The following is a 24265-nucleotide window of genomic DNA, read 5'->3' as shown; positions in this document are numbered from 1 at the left end:
AGCCAGAGTCTGAAGTGGAGAAATAAAGGTTTTCTTTTTCCTTAAGAGGACTGGAAACAGAAAAAAAAGTTTAAGGAAAATAGAATTTATGGGCTCTTAGAAGAAGAAAAAAAAACAATATTTGTCAGCAAAATGAGAACTGGATAAGGGCTCTATGCACTTGGAGTGAGAAAGTGGAAACACAAAAGGGAACGAAAAGGAACAGGGGAAAATATAAAGCTACTCTGACCATTTTGCCACTGTGTCTTAAAATACTTGCTGAATATGTGAATTGGGGCTTGGAGGAGCTTGTTTTCTGTATTTCTCCTTCCTGAGCTTCAAAAACTCCCACAGTAATTCCCATGGCGGCCAAGGTTGAGAACCAGTGTACTAGAGTCTTCCTATTCAAAGAGGGATCCTTGGGCCAGCAAGGTTGGGCAACACCTTGGGGACATGGTGTCCTATTGCCAGCTTGCACAGGCTTCAAAAAGCCAATTGTACACATCTCTTTCCAACATCACCTTCACTGGCATGATGCTGACAGCTTGAAATAGGCCATGGGGGGAGTAATTATACCATGGGAATTGGAAAATGCCCTTCTGATCCCTGGCCCCAGAGCCAGCTGTTAAATATTTACCAGCATTCCACTTCTTAGGGGCTTGTAAAAAATGCAGCACCTCCAGCTCCATCCCAAATCTACAGAATTAAACGAACATTTTAACAAAATCCCCAGGTAATCCACATGCATATTGAAGTTAGAGAAGCACTGATAAAGTCCAAATTCTTGACACAGCTTTCAAGGCCCTTCAAAATGCAGCTTCATATCCTCCCACTACCCATTTCCAGACACATGAAATCCCCCTCACTAAACGCCCTCCAAAATCCTGGATTCTCACAACTCCCCATGCTTTTCCCTTAGCCTGGGAAACCCATTTCTTTCTTTGCTTTCACTGCTAAAATCAAATACCATCTCTTCCAACTGCGCAGGCAGAAATAATGATTCTGGTTTTTTTGCTCCCTAACTTGTCACATAGCACTCTCTCAGGGTAATTCTTTTATTTTATTGTCCTATTCCATTTACAAATCAGTCTCTGTGACTTGCAAGATCCCCCAAAGGCAGGCACTGTGACTTCATCTCTGAATCCCTACAAACCAGCACATAGTAGGTGCTCAGCAAATATTTGTTAAATCTCTAAATTGCTTCATCAAAGAGATGTAATCTAAAAGTTTTGAAATTCTAGTCAGTTCTGATAACATATGCATCTAGGACAAATGTGCAAACCTCAGGAACAGGCATAAATGACAAAAATAAAAAGGGCTTTTCTGCTACAATTTGTTCCTAAGTACTTAGGAATAACTGAAAACTAAAGGCCGTTTCTGCTTGTTTTGTTGAATAATACATCTGCAAACTAGAAAACTGCATGTCTATCTTATTTACCAGCACAAACGCCCATTTGCTCACACACAGAGCTGTTTGCAAGCAAATTTTGTTCCCATGCAAAACAAATGTAGATTTGGCATTAAACAAGTGCCAATTATTTCGTGACTGTGGAAGGGAAAGGAAGGGTGATTTAACAGAGACTCTGGACTAGGAAGCAGAGAAGGCGGCCTAGCTCAGCTGCATGGGGCTTTCTCATCACACGGAGTGAATGTTTAATCTGCTTAATTGGGTGGGCATTCATTGCCCATGAGCAGGGACCCAGTGTTCCATGTCATTTTCTTTCTCTACGAGATGGCTGCTATGACCTTCAGCAGTCTCCTCTGCTTGCTGCTGGAAAATAGGAAGCTAATTTGGGCTTGTTCTCATGTTTCTTTCATGCGGTGGAGAGAATTCGTTTGATAAGCCCTATGTCAGTTTTTATTGTGAGGCCTGATTACTGTGATTAATTTCAACACAACTAGTTACCATTTATTAAGGACCCACTAGGTGCCAGGCGCTAAACAGAGAAGCTTCAAGTGCCCTGTCTCGGGGAAGTTTTAACCCTCACCATGACCCCGTAAGTGACGTTGTATTGGCCTTTTCTGAGGATCAGGAAACTTGAGGTTTGGTGTTGAGTCACGTACTGGCGAGTGGCACAGACCGAACTGTACATCAAGTCTGTTGGCTCTAACCAACCCTGGCATCTTATTCTTTCCACTGTGCCGTGGTCCCTCAATTTAATGAAAACTACCTAATTAATCATTTTCACAGCTTGACCGTGTCAGCAACTGTTCTGGAGAAGAACTTTATTCCTTTCTTTTGGCTGTCTTAGTGGAAAGAAGCAAAGTCTACTTTTCTGGCAACTCTACCTGCCTTTTTCCTCCTGCCCTCTTCTCTCCACACCCACCCCATTCCCAGGAGTTTGGGGTCTCCTGGGCTCCCACTTCACTTCCCAATGCAATCCTGCAGGCTTCTGTTCTGGGCATGTTCTGCCTCTTCCTTGAGTCCCCAGCTTGCACTCCCTGCTTATACAAAGCTCCCTTCCTTCCTCCCTGCCCCTGCCACACACGAAGACACTGAACACTTAACTTGTCTCCGGTCTCATACTCCAAGCATTCCAAGCCACAACAGCAAACATGATGAACTATTTCCTGCTCAGGTCCTCACGAGTTTCAAATGACTTACATTTAGTTCTGCAAAGAGTTATACATTCAGCAAAAGTGTACTGTGTGCCATTGGGTGTCAGGTACTGTTACAAGCTCTGGATATTCAGCAGTCAACAGCACAGAAGGTCCCTGCCCTCATGGAGCTTATTTGAGTACCTGCTGTACAGCGAGCACTGTTCTGTGATCTGAAGGTACAAATAAGACGAAGGCTTAGCATGTGTGCTTGGGGGTTCACAGATAACTGAAAAAACATAGTTTAACTTCCACCGGAGGAAATTATATACAGTGTTTATTGAGCATTTATTATGTATCAGTTACATTTCTAGGCCCTTTCTAGATATTATATTAACTACATTTCATAACTTACCCCATAGCATCGGCTGCTAGCATTATCCTAATTTTGAAAAAGAGGAAATTTGTGACAGAGAGAAGTAAAGTAACTTGTCTACAGCCCCACAGCTAATGAATGGTGGAGATAAGATTAAGAAGAGGAAATCTGAATGCGGAGTTGAAGCTCTTCATTCCACCAAGAATCTCTCTCAAAGAAAATATCTTAATGTGGAAAACCTTTCATGAGTAAAGACGTGTATGTAGATGTATTTATAAGGGCAGGAATTTGGGGATAACCAGCATGTCTAACCACAGAAGAATGTTAAGGGAATGGTAGTACACTGAAATCCTGAGGAATTTCAGTAATCATTCGGAAACTCAGTAACAGCCACACCATTCTCCCCAGTGCAGCACCTGTAGGAACCTGGCAGTATCTCCTCGAGGCAGAGTAGCGCCAGATGCCTAGATTTTTATAATATTTTTCTGCTCCTGCTTTCATTCTTTCTGCAGTCTCAGCTATTTTTCCATTCTTATTTTTTTTCTCATAAACATTCCCGCAGATATATATATATAAACTATATGTAATTTGAGATGTTCAAAACACAAAGCTGAACATAATTGGTGGCACTGTAAATCTTGGAATCACAAAGAACCATCTAAGGTACCAGAACAAGATAGTTTCTGGGACCTTTCCTCCACTTAATTACGTGGGTTTCCATAGCAATGGAAAAAAGGAGCAGAAAAGAGATGGTAGAAGACTCTGGTATTGGAATTTACGTAGTCCTGGTGAAAGTTTCTTTGAGTCAGACTTCAACTGGACATTGCCTTGTTACCAATAGCCCAAGATTATTCCAGTCAGTCTCTTTCGTATTATCCCATGGATGATGAAGAAAATGAAAAACGGAAGAAAAAGTGAGATTCGTGCCAGTGATACTATAAAATGGAACACGATGGGACTTTCAACAATTTTATTATGGTGACAATATAATAAAATAGTAAATTTTTATTATGTAAAGTCATAAAAGTAGAATAAAAGATTGTATAGGATAAGCTGAAGGCCAGATTTGTGCTTAACCTCTGGCAAATGTATCAGGTTTTATGATAATACATTTTGAACATCACTCAAATTGATAACTTGATCCAAGAGTTCTAACTGGTCTTTTCTTTGCCGGTTTTTCTAACCTTGTTATAAATTTTTGTATCTCAAAATGCCTTTAACTTTATTTTAGAGAAAATTAGGGTATAAATTAATTAACGGAAACATTATTTTTCTATCTCTTACTTCCTTTCGCACATTCTTTGACCTATTCTGGGCTTTAGTGATTTCCCTCTTCTCAGTAGAATTCTGCTTTCTCAGATCTAAAGAATTATTATTATTTTTTGACAGATAGTAAACTGTCAGGAGTTGAGAGGAAGAAAATGCTGAAATTACTTGCCTTTGGTGTCAAGTTTCAGATGAAGTCTAAGTGGGGGAAAGAGGAGTGTGGGAGAGCTGATGTCCTGAAACGGGCAAAAGCTAGAGAGCTGAACCCGGTGTCTGAGTTCTAAGAGCAAAGACCATGGTGTTAGACAGGAATTGGCTGGGGGCTAGAGTCAGAGGTCATGATGGGAATTGCAAAATTGAGAGTCAGGTAGCCAAATTAAGTAAAGAGTAAAAAATAAAGTGAATTCTCAAGGCAGGACCCTGAGAGCCAGACTGAAGGTGCTAGAAAGGCAAAGGCAAGATTTTCTGAGGCTCATTAGGGCTGCAATTGTCTTTGCCTTCACCGAAATGTTTGCCTTTTCCCCATTTCTTGGGGCCTCATGAGCTGGGCACTGTGACTGCGTCTTCCTGTGGCTTTCATAGATTCATCCTTTGGAAGCATTTTAACTTTGGGCCAGTTGTTGATTATACATTATGGTCGTGTACTCTTTGTGTAGTCAGTCCCGTGCCTCAAGGCTTTCAGGGAAAGAGGCTGGAGTATGTAATAACGGACTGATTCTTCTAAACAGGATCCAAGTTAGCTCTTTGTCTCTCCCTTGCCCCTGTGGATGGCACATGAAAGCACACATTGAAAAGAAGCACTTTTCATCCCCAAACTGGCCCCAAGCAATTTCTGTGAAATGGTTGTCACTTTACAACAAGTGGGCCCAGCATCACTCATAACATTAATAAAATAATTATGCAAAGTATTTGCTTTTCAAGTCGACTGATAATTTTCTCTTTTCCTTTAGACATCAAAAAGAACTAGTTCCTTGCTTCCCTGGTGGCACAGTGGTTAAGAATCCACCTGCCAATTCAGGGGACACGGGTTCAATCCCTGGACCGGGAAGATCTCACATGCCACAGAGCAACTAAGCCTGTGTGCCACAGCTACTGAGTCTGTGCTCTAGAGCTAGCGAGCCACAACTACTGAAGTCCACGCACCTACAGCCCATGCTCCGCAACAAGAGAAGCCACCGCAATGAGAAGCCTGAGCACCTCAACAAAGAGTAACCCCTGCTTGCCACAACTAGAGAAAGCCCGCTCATAGCAGTGAAGACCCAACACAGCCAAGAATAAATAAATAAAATTAAAAAAAAAAAAGTAGCTCCTACTACTGATTTTAAAATGTACCACCCACCAGGTCTCCCTTGGAAATTCTAGCAGTTTATGCATTTTATCCTGTGATGAAAACATCCAACATCTATGTTTGTTTATTCATTCATTTTTTCATGCATTTATTCATATACCTAAGAGACACCACTTAGTGAAAACTGTGATGCGATGGGCACTATATCAGTTTCTTTATAATTTATTAAATACTAAGGAGCTACTACGTGTCAGTCACCATCCTAGTTTCCATAGATCAAAAGACCATCCTGAAAAGTTCATGGGAGAAGAATAAATAAGTTGAATAATGTTAAAGTGGGGACCTAAAAGCAGACATGGACAGTAATTCCTGGGGTCTGAAGAAACCAGGTTTCATAAGGAGTTTTGAAAGGGTTAGGTGTTGACCAAACTTCTGATAACTAAACAAAAACCAAAAAACAAAGTTTTCAAACTTTAGCAGGGGAGGACCAAAAGATTAAAGAGAACTTGTCCTTAAGCAACTAAGCTGCTATCCCAATAGAAAACTGAAGTCATTCGCTGGAGCAGAAGTGCAGTCAGATAAAAACAGGGGAGGGCTTCCCTGGTGGCACAGTGGTTGAGAGTCTGCCTGCCAATGCAGGGGACATGGGTTCGTGCCCTGGTCTGGGAAGATCCCACATGCCGCAGAGTGGCTGGGCCCATGAGCCATGGCTGCTGAGCCTGCACGTCCGGAGCCTGTGCTCCGCAACGGGAGAGGCCACAACAGTGAGAGGCCCGTGTACCGCAAAAAAAAAAAAGCAGAGGAGGTTGAAGACTGGAAGTATAAAATCTACCCACAGAAGTGGTCAGGGAAGCAGATTTTTTGAGAAGGGACTCTAGTCACTAAGAAGAGAGTCACTGCCTGTCACTGTCCTATAGCAGGAACCATTGATAACACATGCTATTATCTTAAGGAGCTAATGGATTAACAGAATTCTCATTAGACTATGGCATCTGGGGGCCATTCTAATATCATATCATCTGTCACCTCTTAGCTTCTTAGGAGGAATCCACCACTCAGGGTGGTTTTTAATAGGTGAAAACAACTAAAGGCACCTTCCTTAAGTAGGTAGAATGGAGGTGACATGACATTGCTCAATTTCTATAGACAAATAAAATCCAAGAATATGGAGTTTAGACTGATGGTTTTTGTACACAGAAATCTGTTAGTAGGCTGTTAAGGAGAGTCTAGATTAAATGTCTTAAGGTCTGAGTAAAAGTTGTGGCAAAGAACATTGGATGGAATGAATGTGTGAAGACATTTATCAGATATTATGATCAAGGTTTGATGGCGTGTAGGATATAGGTGGCGGGAAGCAAAGGAAGGGTGTTGTTGAGGTTTGCATGGGAGACTTTATAAACTAAAATTTGGGTATTTAACCCTTCAGGCTGGCCTTGTGCCCTATTAGTCTTAATTAACTGGGTTCATCTGGAGAAGCAGTTCCCCTGTTGTTATGCCACCATGGCCTCTGCTGCTTTCTCCAGCTGACGCTTGCTGCGCTGCCACCTTTTCCCTGCAGCCCCGTTTTGGCCCAGGGAAGAATGTTTAGGCTGCTGGCTCAGTGGCTACTCTAAGACTGCTGTTCAGTGACATGGCAGCACTCTTCCCCTTCTGCCAGGCACCAGCTGCTGCCTTGCTGGGAAAATAAGAACTTAAAATCATTCTTGGCTGCGTCTTCAGTTCCTTCACAGCACTGAACTCATAGACTTTTATATCCAATCCCACCCTCCCCACCCCACCTACATTTTCTTGACTGATACTATAAGATTGCAACTGCTACCTTCTGGCAAACATGACTTTTCTAGTCTTTGCTTCTTCTTGTCTTTTGCAATGGGTATCTTATTTTGGAAGTTAACAAATGTGTGTTGGGTGCCCATTGGAACCATGCCAGACTTATGTAAGATGCTATGGATACAAAGGTGAATAAGGCATATGCTGATCTTAAGGATCTCCCAGGCTGTTGGGAGAATCAGGGTATTAAGATAGAGTATAGGTACAACAGTGTGAAGTAGAGGATGGAGGCACTGTGAATAGATAGTATTGGTTGAATAGCAGGGGGACTGTCTAGAAAAGCTTCCCAGAGTACTAGGCATCCAAGATTGGAGAGGCATCATTGAGACATGGAAATGTTGCTTAGGTAAGAGCATAAGTGGAATGGTGATGCAGGGTCAGTAGGGTAAAAGAATGTATGTTCAGAAACAAGAAATAGTGCTGCTAGGCTAGGGACCAACAAGCAGCTCCATATGTCTCTAATGTAGAGTACAGGTGACTGAGGATGGGGAAAGTTTTAGGAGAATATTGAGGGATAAGTCTAGGGGGAGAGAAAAGTGATAAATCTTTAATAGGCTTGAATATCATGATTTGGAGTTTGGAATTTATCCATGAGATAACAGGAGGACCTTAACCTTAACTCATTTAAATAGGGGTGTGATGTGGCCAGATTTGCTTCTTAGAACTTATTTGACTACAATGTGGAAAGTCAAGATGAGGGCATGGGGTTCTGTTAGGAGGCTATGGCAGCCAGCCCAAGTAAGAGCTATGGAGAGTTACACAAAGGAAGTAGCATTGGGAAAAACATGGAGTGAAGAGGTTTATAAGAAGGTAGATTTAATGAGAGTTGGTGACTGACTGGATTGGGAAAGAAAAGGAGAACAACAGTGTCTCTAGGTTATTTCTTGGGCAATAGAGCTTGACCGTGTCTTTGAAAATAAGTTCCAAAAAATATTCTTAATCTCATCACCACATTAATCCCCTGAGACATAAAATTTAACTTCCTTCATACTCCTTGCTTCGAATCTTGTAGTTTTTGTTTGTTTTTGGAATAATGTCCTCTAATAATATTAAGTATACTTTTGAACACCAAAGGAGATTCTGTCATTGGCAAAAATCAAGCATCCTGATGGGTTTTTACGGATTATCAGTGGCAACAGGAGCCCTTCTTCCTTCACAATTCAGGAAACTCTTCAGTGTACAGTGCTTTGAAAAGCACAGCTGTACCCCTTGGGAGTGGATCTTGCTGGTTTTGACACATCTCTGTGGTGAGAAGACAAATAATTCTAAAAGCCTGTTAAGTCTTCTCTCCATCAAGACATCTACCAGCTAACTGGATAACTGAGTCAGGATCCTTCTTTTTTTTCAGTGAAAATGCCATAATTCTTCAAACACTACCTAAATTGCCGTCACATCCATGAAGCCACACCCAGCAACACCAGCAGACTTTGATTTCTTCTCATCTCTCTTAGTGTCGGTCCCATCCATTATGTCCATTTGTTTCATTAATTCAAGGATTTATTGAGCCACTACCATGTACAGGGCACTGGCATAGTCCTTGGGAATATAGAAGGGAATAAACTAAAGTGCCTGCATTCCTGGAACTTACATTTGGTGGGAGAAGGAAGGCACCGGGCAAGTAAACAAATAAATAAAACAATTTCAGAGACTGGAATGGTATGGAGAAAATAAAAAAGAGAAAGTGTTATTGGTGCTGGAGAGGGCTGGTTAATTTACACTGGTTAATACAGAGGGCCTTGGGACTTCCCTGGTGGTGCAGTTGTTAAGAATCTGCCTGCCAGTGTAGGGGACATGGGTTTGATCCCTGGTCGGGGAAGACCCCACGTGCCGCGGACCAACTAAGCCTGTGCGCCACAACTACTGAGCCTGTGCTCTAGAGCCCACCATCCACAACTACTGAAGCCCACGCACCTAGAGCCTGTGCTCTGCAACAAGGGAAGCCACCGCAATGAGAAGCCAGCGCACCACAGCAAAGAGTAACCCCTGCTTGCCGCAACTAGAGAAAGCCCACGCACAGCAACGAAGACCCAACGCAGCCAAAAAAAAACAAAAAACAAAAAAACAAAAAACAGAAGGCCTTATTGAGTCTTGAGTGATCAGAAATAGAAGCTAGCTATTCCGTGGCTTAGAGATAGAGCTTTCCGAACAGAAGTCCTAAAGAAGGAACAAGTTTGACTTGTCCAGTGTAGATGAATGCTCCAGTGTGTCTGGAGCATAATTTATATCCAGATGACTTATTTTATTCCCTACTTTTCCATGTTTGCACTCTGTGGGTTTCCAAGCTAATTGGATTATTTGCATACATATTGTTTCTTCTTAAAATCCTACACTCCTCGAGGGCAAGGGTATATCATACACTTCATTTATTTTCCCCACAACCTCTAGCACAATGCTAAGAACATTACTAGGTGCTCAATAAATTCTTGCTAAATTCAATTGAATTTGCAGTAATAGGATCGTTTTTCATAATACACAGAGCAAACAAAAGAAAAACCTACCAAGCAACCCAGTGACACCATACAGAGGTTCAAAAACAGATTATATGTTTCCCCCCAAAGACTTGAAAGACACACTTTCATTTTAGTGATTGTCATCCTCTGATTTGTTAAAGAGTCATATGAGTTTAGGAAGTCATTTTCCATGACAGCTGTCCACATTTTTGAGAGAGAGGAATTTACCAGCACGTGGCTTTGGTAATTACAAATGATTTCACTTACTGCTGAAAGACAAGAGCAAGAGAGAAAAGAACATTTATTTTCTGTATTCAACAGCTAACTCTCTGGGGACAAAGGCAGGAAGGGGGCAGTTTATAGAACCCTGAGTCCAAGAGCAGGTTGTAGAACATTGAGTCCAAGAAGGAGTTGATGAGAGGGACTGAATCTGAACAACAGTAAGCAGAAGGAGAGAAGACATTGATGAATAAGTGGATCCAAGGCCAGAGGAGCTGATAACCCTAGGTTAGCTGAGTCAAAGATAGAATGAAAAATAACGGGAGGCCAAGGAGTGTGGTTAGACCTAAGCAGTCAGGTCTGAATGCCCAGACATTCATCTTGGAAGAAGAGTACCAGACAGAGTCACAGCATCATTTTTATCCTTATCCTTTGGCAGACGTAAGGATGCACATTCTGCCCAGAACAACTCACAGTACCATGTTTTATTTCATGTTCATAGAAAAGAACAATGCATATAAATGCATAAAAGACCTTTACATAAGAAAGGAAGCTCTACTTTACTTGTAGTCAGAGAGATGCAAACAAAACAATACACCAAGATACCATTTTTCATCTTTCAGATTGGCAAAAAATTCACTGTTGGCAAGACTGTGGGGAAACACCATTTTTACACATGGCTGGTGGGAGTATAAATTGGCACAATCCCTATGGGGTGGGGAGAATTTGATATCTATAAAAATTATAAATATATGTAGACATTGAACCACCTTGGGGAATTTAGTCTAGAGCTATATTTACACACAGATAAAATAATGTATGTACAATGTTACCTAGTTATTAAATAGGAGAAATAGAAAACTCCCATATGTCCAATAAACTGTGGTATAGTTATATAATGAAACACTAGGTGGCTGTAAATCAAAGAATCCAAAGACTCTAAATCTCTAAAACAAAAGTAAAATGAAGACTTTTGCTATGCACTGCTGGGAAAGGTCTGCAACAGAAGAGCAAGCCCAGTTGTGTGTTTAATATGTGCCCTTTTCTGCAAGAAAAGAAGAAGAAAGCTAAGAACATGCATTTGTGTTTGCTTATATTTGCATGGGGAGCCTGGAGAAATACACAAGAATTCAATACATGTGGCTGTCTTCTAGAAGAGTAACTGAATGAATAGGGGACTGCAAGACTTTACATTGTGCATTAAAATCATTTGGTTTTTGAAATATATGCAAGAATTACTTAAAGATAATGTAAAGTCTTTGTCCTCTTGGCACTTATAGTCTAGTAGATGAGACAGAAAATAAAGAGACAGTATATAACATAGTGTCTAATAACGATAATTACTAAGAATAAAAAGTAAATTTCTGTAAGGGGATGGATAGTGAAAATAGGTGCTATTTTAGATAAGGGATCAAGGAAGTCCACTCTAAGAAGCCAAGAAGAAAAGAGAAAACTGAATGAAGTTCAAGGGGGCCATGTAGACTACTTGGGAAAGAATGATCTGGGCAGAAGAAGCAGCAGTTGCCAACATCACGCAACAGGACTATACCTATTACACTAGTGAAGATATAGCTTGGGACTTTTGGAGAGGTAGCCAGGGGCAAGATCGTGTAGGACCTTATGGATATTGGTCAGCGCTTTGGATTTTGTTCTCTATGTAGTTGGAAGACAGTGAACTTTCCATTGACACCCAGTGCTCTGCCAGTTCTTCTAGTCCCTTCTCTATTCTGGCTCTATTTGCCTTCCACCCAGCCATGGTGCCGTGCTCACAGTACAAATGCTCCCTTATCCTCCTGATGCTCCCTCTTGCCAATCTCCATCCTTGAACAACTGTCACTATTCATTTTCTTTTCCCTGGTGGCAGAACAAAAGACACCCAATGAGACAATGAGCCCAATGCTAGGCTCTACCACAAATTCATGTTCTCCAACCTCCTTTGGGCCTGAGTATAGAGCCATGATTTTTTCACCTTCTATTAATTTCAGATTGCATCCATCACAGCAATGTTTCAGACCTCCTCCACTCTCAGCCTGCTTTAACAAAAATTGAATTCACTGAAGTTCCCTTAATTGAACTTGCAGCTGTCTCCTCTTCCCCTACAAACCCACTCCACCACCTGTTAACCTCCCTTTGTGAGTGGCACCATTATTCACTCAGTTACCCAATCAGAACCCTGGGAATCATCCCTGATCATCCCTGATCCCTTCAATGCTTACATTCAAATAGTGCCTTAGCACTGTAGATTCTACCTCCTAAATACATCTTAATGTTAGTCCCTCTCCTCCATTCTTACTTCTTCTGCCACAGATTAGCTCCTCAGCATCTCTTGTCTAGACTATTGCACTATTCCCTGACCCTAATCACTGAACACACACACACACACACACACACACACACACACACAGAATTTCCAATAAATATAACTGCTTATATTCTTCCTTAGCTTAAATATTCCCTCAGTATCTTCAGGATAAAATTAAAATTCCTTGATAAGGAATACAAAGTTCTTTATAACCTGGTCTCTCTTTGCCTGTCAGGGGAAACATTTCTAAATTTCTTTCCACTTCTACTTCCTCATCTGAAAAATGGGGATATTAATAAAAGTAACATCATGGAATTTTTTATGGACACAATGTTTGTCTCTCCCCCAAATTCCTATATTAAAACCCTAACCCCCAACATGGTGATTTGGAGGTGGGGCCTTTGGGAGGTAATTGATGTTGGATTAGGTCATGAAGATGGGACTCTAATGACGGGATTGCTCACTTTATAAGAAAAGGAAAATCTTCCTTTCTCTCCCCAGCTCCCCACCAATGGGAACACACTGAGAAAAGACCAAGTGAGGACATAGTGAGAAGCTGACCATCTGCAAGCCAGAAAGAGAGCTCTCTCAGGAACTGAGTCAGCAGGTACCTTGATCTTGAACTTCTCGGCTTCCAGAATGGTGAGAAGTAAATGTCTGTTGTTTAAACCTCCAGTCTATGGTGTTTTATTATGGCTGTCCAAGCAGACTAAGGGTTGTAAAGATTAATGGGAAACAACACATGTAAATTCCTCTGAAAAAAACTTGACCGTGGTAAGTGCTCTGAAAAGTTGGTTACTATGATTAGCATCCATTTTCAGCCCATGATCACCCCCTTCCCACCATATAACAGTCCCAAAGACTACTTGAAGTTTCTGACTAGTCTTTGCTCTCTTATGCTATGAGATGAATTCTGTCTGGAGCATCCATCCATGTTTTCAGGACTCAGTTAGCACCCTAGGGCCAGAGTAAATATCTGAGTCAGACAGAACAATTGTATTGTCCTCATGCCCCAGTGGGATCCTTTCCCTTGAGTACAGGCAGAACCTGTGACTTGCTTGTAGACAGAATGTGTTATTATTTTGTACTTAATTATGTTATGCACATTTGTAGTTCCCATCTTGCTGAGTCTCTCTCTTCCTTGCTAACCTAACTTTGAAAAAGCAAGCTGCAATGATGGAGAGTGCCACATGGCAAGAAACTGGAGGACATCCTCCAATGTTACCTGGCAAGAGACTGGGACCACTACTACTACAGCCTACAAAGAACTGAGGGCTCTCAACAATCATGTGAACTTGGAAGAGGATTTTTCCCCTGTCAAGCTTCAGACGAGACCACAGCCTCAGGTGACATCTTATTTGTAGCCTTGTAAGAACTTAGAGAGGACCCAGCTAGGACCTGACCCACTGGGTGAAAATAAACATGTATCATTTTTAAGCTGTTAAATTTGTAGCAATACTATGTAGTAATAGACACCTAGTACATTATCCATCTGTACGTTCAAAACACTACAACAGACCTTGATTACAGCTCTTATTCCTTGCTATTGGAAGTCTCTGCTTACTTTGTATCTCTCCTCCGGCTTTGGAGACATGTGAGGAGATGATCACATCTTTCTCTGTACGCTGAGAGCCTTGCCTGCCACGTAGAGCCTCGTTGGTGCTTAATAAATGTTCATTGAATGCATTTCCCTCCTATAATAATTTTCAAATACTCGAAGACAATCAGTTAGATTCTTGATTGGGTGCAAGGGGATAAAACTTGTTTTGCAAGTGTGTGAAACTGAAATAGATCACAGGGGGCCAAAAATGACAACTGCATGGTGATGTGTCCAATGTCAGCTTTTCAATGGAGTCATCTTGATTAATGAGGTCTTCCATTTGTGCAGTCACTAGGAAAATGAAAAAAAAAGATCTATTTCCTCTTATAGTCTACTTTCAAAGGCACTGGCTTCTCATTATGAATAATCAAATACCACTGTGAAAGAAGGGCAAACTTGAAATGACTAACTTTTAGCTTTTAAGGCCTACTATTCAAGTGAAGAGTAAAATATTCCTTTTATAAAACTGATGTTATGATTTCACTTGGATAATTTAATGCTTTGAAAAATGACAGTGTTCTTGTTCAATCTTCTGGTTAATGAATCTGTTTGAGGCATCTCCTTGCTGAGAAAATTCCAAGGGTTTGTTTTTAAAATTTTTTTGGATTGAGTAGTATATTATATATATATATATATATATATATATTTATAAATGTGTTTCTCATGAAATTATAATACAAATTTTATGCAGAAACCTCAGTGACTCAGTATATTTATTTAGTGCTAACAGGTGATCAATACATATTTATTAAAGTAAATTAAATTCTAGTGTTTTTTGTAAATACAGTGCAAAGATCAAGATCTTTGGAATTAAATGATGCAGGTGTTTGTCACAGCTCCCACTCTTGCAAACTATATAACCTCAAGACCTGCTGCTGGTCTGTGGGTATCCCTACTCCTTCTCCTGCACTTGAAGCCTAGTGAAGGATTATAACAGGACTAGGAGTGTGTGATATGGGACCAATACCCCTATTACTGTTTAACATAGTACTGAAGGTCCAGGTCAGTGTTGTGAGGAAAGAAATTAGAGAAATGAGGATTGGAAGGAAAGATTTTTTTTAAAAAAATAATAAAACCTGACAAACTGTTAGACCTAATAAGAGTTTAGCAAGATAGCTAAATACAAGACCAAAGTACAAAAATTAATAGCAGTTTCTACAAAAGCAATAAGTAACCAGAAAATTTAATTAAAGTAAAAACCATCCACAACAGCAACAAGTACAAAGAATTTTAACTTAAATGGAACACGCAAGACTTCTATGGAGAATATCTTAAAACTTGAATAAAAGAGAGAGATGTTCTGAATAAATGAAGAGAAATTTTATACTTTTTGGTGGTTCTATCCCTTATGGAAAAGTAAATTCTTCTCCAGATTAATTCACACATATGCAATCTCTAAAATCTCAGTTGGATGTTTTGAAGAACTCGGTAAACTTAGTCTAAAGTTTGTATGGAAAAACAAATGTCCCCAAACAATCAAGGCAACATTGAAAACCGTAGTTAAGAAAGAAGGAATTGTCCTATTGATATTGAGACATATCACCAAGCCATGGTGAAGATGTCAGTGCTCACTGACTTAACCTATGGAGTTAAGGTCATCATAATCATTGTTTTGTTGTGTTGCATTGTGTATGTGAATTGTGACACGCTGATTCTAAAATCTACATGGAAGGGCAGCAAGCCAATAATAACCACAGTACGCCTGATGGAGAAAAACTATGCAGGAGTGCGGCACACAAAATGTCAACACTTATTATAAAGCTTTAGTAATTAAGATAGCGTGTCATTATTGCAAGGATAGACAAACTGATCAGTGGAGCAGAATACAGAATTCCTCAAGCAGACTCACAGATACATGGAAATCTAATGCAATTAATGGTGCTGGGAGGATCATTCATACTGATAAAAACGACATGGAGTTTCATATCATACCACATACAAAAATCAATTCCAGGTGGATAATACACTGTAAAATTTTGTGATTAAGAAGGATTCTTAAACAAGACTTTAAAAATGTAAAGCATAAAGGAAATTATTGATATGTTCGTTGCATTAAGTTTAAGAACTTCTCTTCATCAAAAATGCTCATGAAGAAAATAAAAAGACAAACTATGCACTGGCAGAAAATAGTAACTGCTATACCAGTCAATGGACTAGGGGTCAGGATATATATACATATGAGAGAGAACTCCTAAAAATCAGTAAGAGAAGGACAAACAATAGAAAATATACGCAAATGACAGAGGAGGTGGTATGAATGAAAAATAAACACATGAAAAAACATTCAGTCCCATCAGTAGTTAAGGAAATGCAACTTAAAAGCACAATGTCAATCCATAGTACCCAATAAAATGGATAAATCATAGTAAGTTCATACAATGAAATATTATAGAGGAAATGAATGAACTACAGCTACATAATACAAAGATGCTTTGGCATAATGGAGGTAAAAAGGGCACACAAAGTGTTCTATTTCTTAAACTGGATATTGTGTACTTAGGGGTTCATTGTGCTGTTATTCTTTCCATCTTATACATACCTTATAAAATCCTTTTGTATTTAATAAACGTTTGATCTAAGCTATTTTTTAAAAGAAGGCATGAGTGTTTCCAGGTGTGGAAATCTTCATAAAATTTGTCCTGTGGGCCTGCATAGCTGAGCAAGTAGGCCTGGGTGGGAATGCTTAATGTGAACCATGGGACATTGAGGGCTCAGGAAGAAGTAGCTTTTACCTTTAATATGCCTCATAAATTATATACTAAAATTGAGATTATATTTTATGGCTTAAAGTGACTATAGGAGTTTTGCTTCCTTAAGAGAAGTCAAAGAAATTATGGAGCCTGACCATGTTTCCAGGTGGGGTGGAAAGAACTTTCTCACTGTACAAATTTTAAAGAAACATTGGGAGACAAATGAAAATGCTTATGATTATACCCGGTAAGTCCCACTCATTCAACCCACTTCATAGGGTGGTTAAGAAAATCAACTGAGATAATGAATATAAAATAGACCTGCTGCATGGGTAAGTGCAACAAATATTAGCTCATATAGTTATCATTACCTTAGTATAGGTTTCATTTATTTATTACTTATTTATTACTTATTTATTACTTATTTACTTTTTTAGGGAGACATATATAGATCTACTAAAATGTAATTGTTGAACTTAGGAGATTAAATTTACTAGATTTACCATCCATGAGAAATTGCAGGTATTGAAGTTTTTAATATTTGCAGTGTTCAGACAATGTGCTTAGTTCAGAACAGCCATCGAGGCATGTGCCTTCCCCAGGAAGGGAACTGTGGAAACAACAGTCATTGTGTGCAAGTTGCCGCTACAAACTAATAGCTGACCTTTATTCTCAAATGCAGCCATTATCTCATTTTAACCTTTTCTTCCTAACTTATGTCTTTATTTATTACTTATTTACTTTCTTAGGGAGACAGGCAAAGGGCTACTTGTGAAATTAAGAATTTATTTCACAAATTTTAGTTCTAGTTTTCACATTTTGTTTTGCTAAATTGCTCATAACACAAAAAGGCCAAAAAAAAGATGGAAAAGAAAACAGAAATGTGGAGCAAATGCCAAGCCTCCCGTGTTGAGCCTAATACAGGATCACTGAGTAAAGTCAGGGACCTAATGAGAAATGTTAGGTATTAGTAATAATAATAAAATAAATTAAAGTAGAGATTTGGGGTACTAAATTGCATCTGTCTGTCCCTTGGGGATGACATTAGGGTCGTTTGAGGAAAAGGGGACAAGAAAAGATTTGAAGTGATTTATGTAATAAGTAATTTCAAAAGAGGGAAACAGATAGCCTTTTAAAATGTAAGGGAATAAAAGATAAGCTCTACGTAGTGTTCCACCAAATGAGAGTTTGGCAAGTTAACATCCCTTCTGGGAAAAACAGTGCTTGGTATCCAAATGTTAGGAACTAAATATAGCCAAAATGTACATTTGTTTGTGTTACTGTTTACCTCTTCCCTTATAGTCTTACTTTTATGCCTGATGCACCTTGATTATGTTCATTTTGAATCTTTATAGCATTGTGCATAGAATGGAAAAAAGACAAAACCATCCATTTGTTGATGACTTGGCTCCAAGATGAGAAAGAGAAATGATATTTTTATGTTTTATGTATTTCCTATGACTAAAAATGTGATTTTCAAGCTGTTATTGTCTTACAGAAGTATTTATTCCCTATGGAGCAAAATATGCTTCTCTTTTGATATTATTGAGATGATCTGCTGATTCTGATCAACCCCAGGTCCCAAGTCTGGCAGAGAATTATTCAGACGATTGCCTTGATTTCAGGATGTGCCTAACCTAGGAAAACTCAACACTAAGCTTCTCCCTGCAAATCACTCTTGCCTCCGATTTATTCACCAGGTCACAGGTCCATAATCCACCATTCTACATCAATGCATAATCGAAGCATATTCTTCTCCATTACTGTCATAGGATATCAATTCTGTAATCTGTTTGTAATTAGAACCACTCCAAAAATCTATCTTTTCTTTATCTCCTTCCCTCATGAACTTTATAGAAGAATAAACATGCCAGTATTATTCTTACCCACAAACAAATCAATCTCTACCAAATTCCCTGGTGTAATATGTATTAGCCTGTCACCAAGGACAAAATTTATATTTACTTAAAGATGTATTTCTCCACACAAAGCTTCTCAGATCTGCAGTAAATAAAAATGAATGCCAGTTTAAGCATTAAAAAAAAATAGAATCATTCTGAGAAATATAACCCACTTGTACAATGAAAAGTCATGGCATGAATGTACCATATGCCAATAGTGATGTGCCTCGGAGAGTAATGAGTTCCGTTTTGGTGAGCTTGTTTTAAAGTTCATTGACATTATAACCAATATATTTACTGCTGGCTGGTGAACAAAGCCCTACTCCCAGGTTTTTGAATAATGGTGTAAAAGAAAGACGTGGCAGAGAGATGCTGTGTGCAATTTAGTAGTTTTTTTTAATTGTGGCAAACTGCCTGGCTAATATCATTTTTTTCTTTTTACATGCTTTGGAGTAATTTAACTTACAAAATTCCATAAATGAAATGTTATTTTAATAATTAGCCCTGACATGTCAACTTCAAGGCAAGTCAGTCCATTTATAAGAAATCCCTTTATGTTTTTAGTTCAGATTAGATAAGCTCTTCTTAGGGGGTTACCTCTTTGAAGATGCCTATTAAAAAATAGCAGGATATAACACATGTTATTTTCCTACAACCATTTGTATTATTTTTACTTTTTGCTAGAATCATCCATACAGTAGGAGCAGGATAAATGCCCATGTCTGAGACTAAAGTATTTATTTAACTTGCAACGTGTTATATTTTCTTGATTAGAGTTTACATAGTGTGCTACCTAGATTTTTCTTTTTAAATCATCGTTTGAAGCAACCCAAAGCAGAAGTCAGCATAGGATGACAAAACTCCAAATGAAAAGTTAAATCTAGAGTCGGATAAAAGAGATTGTGAATTGTCTACCCTAAGTACTGTGAAATGTAATTAACTATTCAGGAAAAAATCCAACAACAAACAAAAAAACAAAACTAATTAGAAAATGAAAAGATTTCCTAAACACAGGCTTCAAGAAACTAATTATCAAAAGAAAACATTATATTGTTGTTAACAATATCCATTTACCAAGATATATTTTAAAGTGACATTCACTACAATTACAGCAATTAAACTAAAGTCAGATTTCTTTCTGAATTAGATTGAATAAAATTTTGCTTTCCTTTGAATATTTCATAAGTCAATTTTCAAAAGTCTGGTCTTAGAGAATAATGGAATACTAGCCTGTCTTATGGCTCATAATTTGCTTTTTGTATTACTGAAATTTACATGAGAAGTTAGAAATATTTGAAAGAGTGAGTGTCTAAATTTTTATACAGCCTTAATGTGTTTATCATGCAAAAACTATACATTCACTCAATTTTTATTGAGAGCCCACCATGCTCCAAGAACTGTTCCAGGAACAGGGTATACAATGATGAATGAGACATATAAGGGTCCTGCTCTTGCTGAGCCTACATTCTAGTGGTGAAGGAGAGGTAACAAATGAGCAAACAAATGCATAACAGTATTACTGATTGTGTTGTGTTTAAGAAATAAATCCATAGGGTGTTTTGGTAAAGAATAAAAGAATGGGAAGAGCACCAAGATATATAAAGCAAATATTAACAGACTTAAAGGGAGAAATTTAATGCAATACAATAATAGTAATTGTCTAACATCCCACTTTCATGAATGGATAGATCATCCAGACAGAAAATCTATAAGGAAACATTAGACTTAAACAACACGTTAGGCCAGATGGACTTTAGAATATGTACAGAACATTCCTTCCAAAAGTAGCAGAATACATATTCTTCTCAAGTGCAGATGGAATATTCTCCCGGAGAGATAACATGTTAGGTCACAAAACAAATCTCAGTAAATTAGAAAAGATTGAAATACTATCAAGCATCTTCCCCAATCACAATGATATGAAACTAGAACTCAATCACTAGAAAAAAATAGGGAAAGCCACAAAAACATGGAGATTAAACAACATGCTACTGAACAGCTAATGGTTCATCAAAGAAATCAAGGAGAAATCAAAAAATATTTAGAGACAAGTGAAAACAGAAATACAACATACAAAAATCTATGGGATATAGCAAAACTGGTTCTAAGAGGGAAGTTCATAGTAATACAGTCCTTCCTCAAAAAGTAAGAGAAAACCAAGATAAACAGTCTAACTTTATACCGAAAGGAACTACAAAAAAGAGCAAATGAATCCCCAAATTAGTAGAAGGATGGAAATAATAAGGATTACAGTGGAAATAAATGAAATAGATACTAACAACAAAAAAAATAGAAAAAAATCAATGAAACTAAGAGCTAGTTCTTTGAAAAGATATACAAAATTGACAAACCTTTAAGTAGACTAAACAAGAAGAAAAGGGAGAAGACTCAAGTAAATACAATCAAGTAAATAAAATCAGAAATGAAAAGAAGTTACTATTTATATTATAGAAATACAAAGATCATAAGAGGCTAGTACAGAAAATTGTATGCCAACAAGTTGGACAACTTAGAAAAAAATGGATAAATTTCTAGAAACATACAAACATCCAAGACTGAATCATGAATAGATAGAAATTTTGAATAGACTGACTACTGGTAAGGAAATTAAAGCAGCATTAAAAAATCTCCAAATGAACAAAAGCCCTGGACCAGACAGCTTCACTGGTGAGTTCTACAAAACATTCAAAGATATTCAGTATGTATCCTTTTCAAAATCATCCCCAAAATTGAAAAGTAGGGAAACCCTCCAAACACATTTTACAAAGCCAGCATTACACTGATACCAAAACATGCATTTCCTGTCCAACAAACCAGACAAGTATACCACAAAAAAAGAAAATTAGAGGTCAAAATCCTTGGTGAATATAGATTAAAAATTCACAACAAAATATTAGCAAACCAATTCCAACAATACATTAAAGAAAATCATACATTATGATCAAGTGGAATTTTTTCCAAGGATGTAAGTGTGGTTCAACATCTGCAAATCAATCAACATGATACATCACATTAACAAAATGAAGGATAAAAACCATACAATTATCTCAGCTGATGCAGAAAATGCATTTGACAAAATTCAACATCCATTTATGATAAAAGCTCTCAACAAAGTGTGTGTAGAAGGAATGGACCTCAATGTAATAAAGGCTATATATGACAAACCCACAACTAGCATCATACTTACTGGTAAAAAGCTGAAAGCTTTTCCTCTGAGATCAGAAACAAGACAAAGATGCTCACTTTTTCCATTTTCATTTAACATAGTTTTGGAAGTCCTAGCCATAGCAATCATACAGGAAAAAGAAATTAATGGAATTCAAATTGGAAAGGAAGGAGTAAAATTGTCGCTATTTGCAGATGACATAATACTATATATAGAAAACCCTAAAGACTCCACACCAAAACTGGTAGAACAAATAACAGTAATTAGTAATGTAGAATTCAGTAAAGTTGTAGGATACAAAATCAATATACAGAAATCTGTGACATTTCCCTACACCAATAGTGAACCATCAGAAAGAGAAATTAAGAGAACAATCCCATTTACAATTGCATCAAAAAGGACAAAATACCTGGGAATAAATTTAACAGAAGAGGTGAAAGACCTGTACACTGAAACCTATAAGAAACTGATGAAAAAAATTGAAGAAAACAAAAACAAATGAAAAGATATTTCATATTCATGGATCGGAAGAATTAATATTGCTAAAATGTCCATACTACCCAAAGCAATCTATAGATTCCATGCAATCCCTATCAAACTTTCAATGGCATATTTCACAGAACTAGAACAAATATTTCTAAAATTTTTATGGAACTATGGAAGATCCCAAATAGCCACAATAATCTTGAGAAAGAAGAAGAAAACTGGAATTATCATGCTCCCTGATTTCAAACTATAATACAAAGCTATCATAATCAAAACAGTATGGTACTGGCACAAAAAAAGACAGATCGATGGAACAGAATTGAGAGCCCAGAAATAAACCCCCACACATATCAACAATTAATTTACAACAAAGGAGCAAAGAACATACAACAGAGGAAGGACAGTCTCTTCAATAAGTTGGGAAAACTTGACAGCCACATGCAAAAGAATGAAACTAGACCACTGTCTTACACCATACAAAAAATTAACTCAAAATGGATTAAAGACTTGAATGTAAGACATGAAACCATAAAATTCCTAGAAGAAAACATAGGTGGTAACATCACTGACATCAGTCTTAGCGATGTTTTTGTGGATCTTACTCCAAAGGCAAGGAAGACAAAAGTAAAAATGGAAAACTGGGACTACATCAGACTAAAAACTTCTTCATAGCAACAGAAACCATCATCAAAATGAAAAGGCAACCTACTTAATGGGAGAAGATATTTGCAAGTCATATATTTGATAAGGGGTTAATATCCAAACATAAATAACTCATGGAACTGAACAACAACAACAAAAACAACCTGATTAGAAAATGGGTGGTGGATCTGAATAGACATTTTCTAAAGAAAACACGTAGATGGCCAACAGGCACATGAAAATATGTTTAACATCACCAGTTATTAAGGAAATGTAAACAAAATCACACTGAGATATAATGTCACACTTGTTAGAATGGCTATTATCAAAAAGACAAGAGATAACAAATGTTGGAGAGGATGTAGAGAAAAGGTAACCCTCATACATGATTGATGGGACTGTATATTGGTATAGTCACTATGGAAAACAGTATGGAGATTCTGCAAAAAATTAAAAATAGAATTACCATATTACCCAGCTATTCTACGTCTAGATATTTATTCAAAAAACATGAAAACACTAATTCAAAAAGATATATGCACCCTTATGTTAATTGCAGTATTAGTTACAATAGCTACAATATGAAACAACCTAAGTGTTCATCAGTGAATGAATGGATAAAGAAGACGTGATGCATATACACACAATGGAATACTACTCAGCTGTAACAAAGAAGAAAATCTTGACACTTGTGACAACGTGGATGGACCTTGAAGGTGTTATAAGTAAAATAAGTCAGATGGAGAAAGACAAGTACTGCATAATATTAATCATATGTGAAATCTTAAAAGAAAAAGCAAACAAACAAAATTAAATGAAAACAAACTCATAGATACAGAGATCAGATTAGCAGTTACCAGACAGGAAGTGGGTTGGGGATGGGCAAAATGGGTGAAGGCAGTCAACTGTATGGTGATGGATGATAAGTAGACTTTTGGTGGTGATCATTCTGTCGTGTTTACAGAAGTCAAATTATAATGCTGTATGCCTGAAATTTATATAATAAAACAAAAAAATATATGTAGGAAAACAGCAGGATAAGCTACTGAATGAGTTTTAAATGTTTGCTTCTCTGAAGAGGAAATTGAAGGGAGGTAAGACATGAGATAGAGAAAAATAGCTTTTGTTTTGAGCCCTGTAAAAATAATTGACTTTTAAAATTATGTAAATATAGTGCAGTCATAAAATTAAATTCAAATGAAGTATACTATCATATTAAAAAATAAAAAGATAGGGCCCTACTTAGATTTAATGCTTAAGGAAAGACTCTTTAAGTAAGTAGCATTTAAGATGAGACTTGGATAAGAAGTTGGTCATTTGAAGAATAACCCAGATAGAAGAAGAATCTAGTAAAATTGTCTGGAGACAGCTAAGAGCTCTCTCCAGAGAGTGCCAGCAGAAGATCATGTGGCCAGAGTGGAGAGTTTATTTATGGCACAAGTGAAGGTTGAAGAGCTAGTTCAAGTGTCATCCATGCACGCGGAGCCCTGCAAACAGGGTAAAGAATTAGGATGTGATTATTTTATTCTAAG

The sequence above is a fragment of the Delphinapterus leucas genome, chromosome 11, assembly GCF_059928025.1.
Source record: "Delphinapterus leucas isolate spDelLeu-1000000601 "Yukka" chromosome 11, BTC_Dleu_Yukka2, whole genome shotgun sequence".
In the NCBI taxonomy this organism is placed as follows: domain Eukaryota; kingdom Metazoa; phylum Chordata; class Mammalia; order Artiodactyla; family Monodontidae; genus Delphinapterus; species Delphinapterus leucas.
This window is presented reverse-complemented; position numbering follows the sequence as displayed.